The sequence below is a fragment of the Lemur catta genome, chromosome 4, assembly GCF_020740605.2.
Source record: "Lemur catta isolate mLemCat1 chromosome 4, mLemCat1.pri, whole genome shotgun sequence".
Taxonomy (NCBI): Eukaryota; Metazoa; Chordata; class Mammalia; order Primates; family Lemuridae; genus Lemur; species Lemur catta.
In genome coordinates this window covers 44672133-44678132 of record NC_059131.1, presented here as the reverse complement: position 1 = coordinate 44678132, position 6000 = coordinate 44672133, and positions in this window count along the sequence as shown.

Below are 6000 nucleotides of genomic sequence, written 5' to 3'. Positions count from 1 at the left end.
TTCAGATAACACCATCAAAACTAAGGATGTTAAAATTGTCTTTTATTAATCTGTTTTTTGGTTTTCGGTTTTTTGTTTTTTTTTTTTTGAGACTGGGTCTCACTCTGCCACCCAGGCTAGAGTGCAATGGCATCATAGCTCACTCCAATCTCAAACTTCTGGGCTCAAGAGATCCTCCTGCCTCAGCCTCCCCAGTCCTCCCCAGTAGCTGGGACTATAGGCACGTACCACAAGCCTGGCTAATTTTTCTATGTTTTGCAGAGACAGGGTCTTATTCTTGCTCAGGCTGGTCTTGAACTCCTGGCCTCAAGCGATCCTCCCACCTCAGCCTCCTAAAGTGCTGTGATAACAGGCATGAGCCACCGTCTTGTGTCTTTTATTTTAATAACAAACTTAAGCATTGTTTTGAACTGAAATTATAAAAACAAAACTGTACTACTTGTTCATTTCTGTGTTTTGAAATCTAACTGAATACACATCGATAAATCATAAAGATTAACAGTATATCCAATGACTATTAATTAATTCAAATACCCCTAATTTCAAATTTAGGGGAGAATGTACTGATGCACCTACAGAACACAGACAAGGGATCAGTGCACATATACATTATTAATTCTCCATACACTAGGTAGTGTTAAACAAACCATAGTGTGTGGTCAGTACAATAGACTGCGAGGGCAAAAGAGCTATCAGGTAATCTCCACCCAAAGGCAAAGAGATATTATGTACATTCGTCTAAGATGCTCATTAAGTTTTATTTCATTCCACCACGGAAAATACTGTGTGGAAGGCAGGACCTTCCCTACCACACTGCATTTTAGTACTGTAGTGTGAACCCTTTATCAAGACCTGACACCATGGGTTGCATACCTTCAGGGAGAGATTGTGTTCCCCAATGTTTAAATCCCCATGCAGAACAAAACACAAAATATACATTACATTAGAGTATCACATGGCCAACAACTGACTAGAGCATGCCAGGAAGAGGGCAGGTGCCTCTTGCCAGAGGCTGCAATTTAATATCCTGCTATAAAAGCAATAGGAGACTCCTGTTCATCTGAAACCTAGAACCTATAATAAAAACAGTGAACAATTCAAAATTGGCACATTACTCCTACTGGCTGTATATGTGCCAGAATTTTTTACCATACCAGAGTTGCAAACTGTGTACAGTCCCCTGAAACAACTGAGCTCTTCTTTATTTGTAAGGTGTAATTGTGAGTAGTGAGGGATTTACCATGCAGAAAATTTTGTGTTCTTTGTTTTAAGGAAATGAATGTAGTATATGTCCCAATGGTTATTTGGGGAACCCACTTTTTCTGAGTTTATTAAATGGCTGAAGTATATGATTTTAGATAAAGTAAGATTTCAGCAGTTAACAACCTGAGGCACCGAAATGGGAAAGGTAAGCCAGCACTTATAAAAACATTCATTTCATCCAGGTGCACCTCACTTTAAACAATAAATGCATCCCAGGAGGGAAGTGAAATAAAATACTTATAAACTGAATCATATTTTAAATTAACTAGGGATATGGATACTAAAACGAAGCTTCAGCTAGTTCTTTGGTAATGTGGATGACCAATTTGCAATTTGTCAGTTTATGAAATATGAATTTTTAGATGTCAAATTTTAAAGCAGAGTGTATATATACATACATTTATATGGATAATGTAAGTATATGTACTTATAAATATTCTAAAAGTCATATAGTTAAAATCAAAATACAGTAAAGGCATTAATGTTTAGCTTGATTCACATGGATTTTCTGGGTTTAAAGGAATATATGAAATATTTGCTTAACCCAGGATGTATTAGAAAATGAAAAACAAAGGTTTCCAGGATTGCAGTTAGTTATCTGTGAAGCAGGAGTGCCAAGCAGTAAAACTCCGTGTCCACTTGGCTGCAACAATTAATATGGAGCTACTTTCAAGGTGGGATTATGGGCATTGGAACCTCTAGGGATGGAATGTTTTGCCCATGCGTTAAATCCTCATTTTGTGTGAACTTAATGAAAAGATTGCAATATGTTCTGTCAATGGTTCCCAGAGCATGGAGATATCTCTTTCTTTTTCCCCTGAGTAAATGTAGTGAGATTTGTGCTGTATTTTATGGATGGAAATGTAAAGAAAGTACATGCTTTTTACTTTGTTTAGAAGTCCTGAAGATAGAGAGACTTAAAATTATGTAGGGAAATGCAGTTACTCTAAAGCTGTAGTACTGCCTGGATGCACAGTGTTTTTGTAAACCTTGCAGTGTTTGGGGAAAACCTCTAACATTATAAAATATCAGGAAGAAAAGAATCGAGTTTTTCTATAGCATATTAAATTAGGCAGTGGCTATTTTCAACAGAAGCTTGTTAGTCTGCTCTATAAAAAAGTTTTTTATTTATTATTCTAATTTAAGTTCACAAGTAAAGTGTGCTCTAGTCAGAAAAAGGACTTTGCACAGAAATGTTTAGGGGCTGTAATATGATTAAGTATATGCTTATCTCCTTTTGATAAAAAAGAGACTATTTGAGGATAGCAAATAGATATACAATACTGATAAGTAACAAACAAGCCCAGGGTGGAGCAGATTGGGACAGAAACCACAGGCCACAGTCACATTCAGTAACCATTCCAGTAGTTGCCTGGTCAACCTTCAGGTAGCCCTAGCATATTCCTATACCCTAGGTTAATGGAGGAGGAGGCCCTCCTTGGAGATGAACTGATGCCTGGCACCAAGGGCCCCCTGGAGAGACCAACACAGTCAGCTCCTTCCTTTCTTCCACCCCTCCTCAATCCACAGCTTAGATGGGACCAAATTTGTTTTTCCTCAGGACTGTTAAAGAGCACATTGCCTTGGGATTCCTGGGACCACCAAATATTCAAGAACAACTCAAAGAAACTCTTCACAATTAGCACCAATGATCCAGTTACCTTAATCCCTGAATTCTGTCTATATGTGGAACCCATATCTCAGAAGTTTTTAAATCTAAATAGGTCTTGATTCAGCAGAGCAGAGTTAAGGGTGTTTGTTTGTTTTTATCATCATAGACTTCTTCAGGTGGAAGAAGATCTAAGAGACAGTTTAGTCAAATCTCGTCACTTTAAGGTTGAGAAAACTAAGGCCCAGAAAATTGACATGTTTTGGCACACAGCTGGTTAGTGGCCCAGTCATAGGTGGACCCTCATTCCAAGGGAAAGGAAATTACATGTATTAATCTATGTGTAAGGTGCTGTACATAGTTTACCTGATTTAATTATCACAAACTCCCTAAAAGGCGGTCATCTTTGTCATCCCTATTCATAGAGGAAACCAAGTGGGATTTAGAATGGTTGACTAACTTGCCCCAAATCATATACTTCTAGGTCAATTTGGGGAAAATCCATTAATCAAACAGCCAATTTACCAAATGATGGATTTGAAGAATGGCCAATTTGCTAAATTTACCAAGAATTTATTTCCTTAAGCTATCTATAACTTTTGTAGAAATTAATATTATTCATAGTAATTAAAGATTTTGAATATTATTTCTAGTTTCAGTTGACCAGTTTTCATTTTGTCTTTATGGCAACAATTTTTAGGAATTTAAATTCACTTTGTATTGGTAACTAGTATGTGTCATATTTGAGGTCCCAATTACATGGTCCATTATAAAATCCCTCTGGCATTCCAACTTTTCCACCACTTACAACGTTGGCGTCTTTTCATCCTAAATTTTCCTGCAAACTAGTACCAAGTTAACATAACCAAAGAGTTAGAAGTCATAAACTTTCTGCATTTTATAAAATTTCTAGCAAATTGTATGGGATGGTTCAATATCCCTTAATGATATTTTAAACATTTAGTTTAATTTTGTTTAGTCCTAGTTTTAGTTTAGTTTTTTGTTTTGCCATAGCAATTTCAGCCCAGCAATTCTGTAGCACGTTTGCTGGTCCAAATCTGCTAAATGTCATTTCCTATCTGTTTCACATTTCAGGCACTTCTAAAATGTTTAGAATATATTAAAGTAATCCATTGGATTCATCCAGTTAGAACATCTATGAATCAAAAATGTACAAAAGGCAATAGGCCAGATTAAAAATGAGTTGGATAACAAAAACTCACCTTATCCTTATGATTTAAGAAGTCCTTGAGTTTAAGACAAACAACACTGTGATTTGAAATACGTAACTTAGAATTCCCAAAAGTCAGAGACCAATACTCTGAGAAAATCTGGAACATAGTGAATCTACCCAGAGCCTATCAACTAGTTAAGGTAATACAGCTGCAGAAAAATAAAAACTAAGAAAAGCTAAAATCAAACTAAACTAAAACTTTAAATTATCCCCCAAAGCTGCTACAGTCACCTTATACAACAGGATTTGCTACAAACTGTAGGAAACCTAATAGAAGGCAAATTTTGATAAATCAGTGATTTGGCAAATTGATAATTCCATGAATTGCTCAGTAAGGGAATTAGATTTTGGTGAATTGACTTCCTGAGAAGTAATTTTTGGAGAAATAGCAATTCAAGGAATTAGTCCTTCAGAAAGTAAGTTTTATCAACTGACTTGTTTCTGGTCACCAGATGGTGAGGCATGAAAACCTGTCTGCTGACTCCAAAACTCACATTCTAGCTTCCAGATCTTTTCCAATTAACCATATCAGACGATTGGACATAAAGGGGAAAGATTTATGAAGTCCTCCAAAAATGAGAACTGAAAATTTCAGACTATTGAAGTTCCCTTTAGATATTAAAATAAGTGTATTGAATAAAATCTCATAGTTGAGTTCAATGCAAATCCTATACTATATGTCACAGTAGAAGAGTGAGATACAGTGATTTTGACTTGCCTAGTGAGAAAGCGCTTTCCTTGATACCAAGAACCTTAATTTGAGCAGGACTCAAACATTTATATTCATATCATGTGGATCTGTCTGGCCACAGTTAATTTGAGCATATCACTTTATTCCCTGTACAGAATATCTAAAGCTTTAAGGCAGATTCAGGGAGTCTTTTCTTCCTAAAACACAAACACTCACACAACGCTCTCATTAACTGGAACTTTCACATCTGCACTGAAGTGAAAATAGAACCTAAAGCTCCGTCCTACCTAGTATATGTCAAATAACACAGATTAGAGAGAGTGTATTTGACAATGGCATTTTATTCAGGCTTTAGAGGGAAAGAGTTGGACAATTCATAAACCTGCATAACCACGAAATAAAAATAACTTCAGGGACGGTGAAGCGATACACTAAAACAAAAAAATTTTAAATATTTGATAAAAGCAAAACTTTACCCCAATTTGACATAACCATTAAAAAAACTGAGCCTCTACAACTTAAAAACTAAAACCATTTCCAAGTCATCTGAAGCCACAGATGGAATTGGGAGTGAGCTTCCAGAGTGGAAGAGAAAAGTAATTATTTGGTAGCATCTTCAGGTTTAAATAGTTCAGGCCAGTTCTTCCCATATAAATATAATATGAGTCACACATGTAATTTTAAATTTTCTAGTAGCTACATTAAAAAAGTAAAAAGAAACAAGTAAAATTGATCTTTTTTTGTTGTTATTTTGAGACAGGGTCTTGGTCTATCACCTTGGCTAAAGTGCAATGGCGTCATTATAGCTCACAGCAACCTTAAATTCCTCGGCTCAAGAGATCCTCCTCCCTCAGCCTTCTGAGTAGCTGGGACGACAGGCACATGCTACTACACTTAGCTGATTTTTCTATTTTTTGTGGAGACAAGATCTCACTCTTGCTCAGGCTGGTCTAAAATTGATTTTAATATATTTTATTTAACTCCCAATATACCCAAAATATTATTATTTCAAAATGTAATCACTATAAAAAATTGAGATTTTTTTTTAATAAGTCTTCAAAATCTGGAGTGCATTTTACACTTAGAGCACAACTCAATTTGGACTAACCATATTTCAAGCACTCAACAGCCACATGTAGCTAATAGTTACCATACTCACAACACATCTTTACACGCACAGTCTCATCTGAAAAGGAAAGGTAC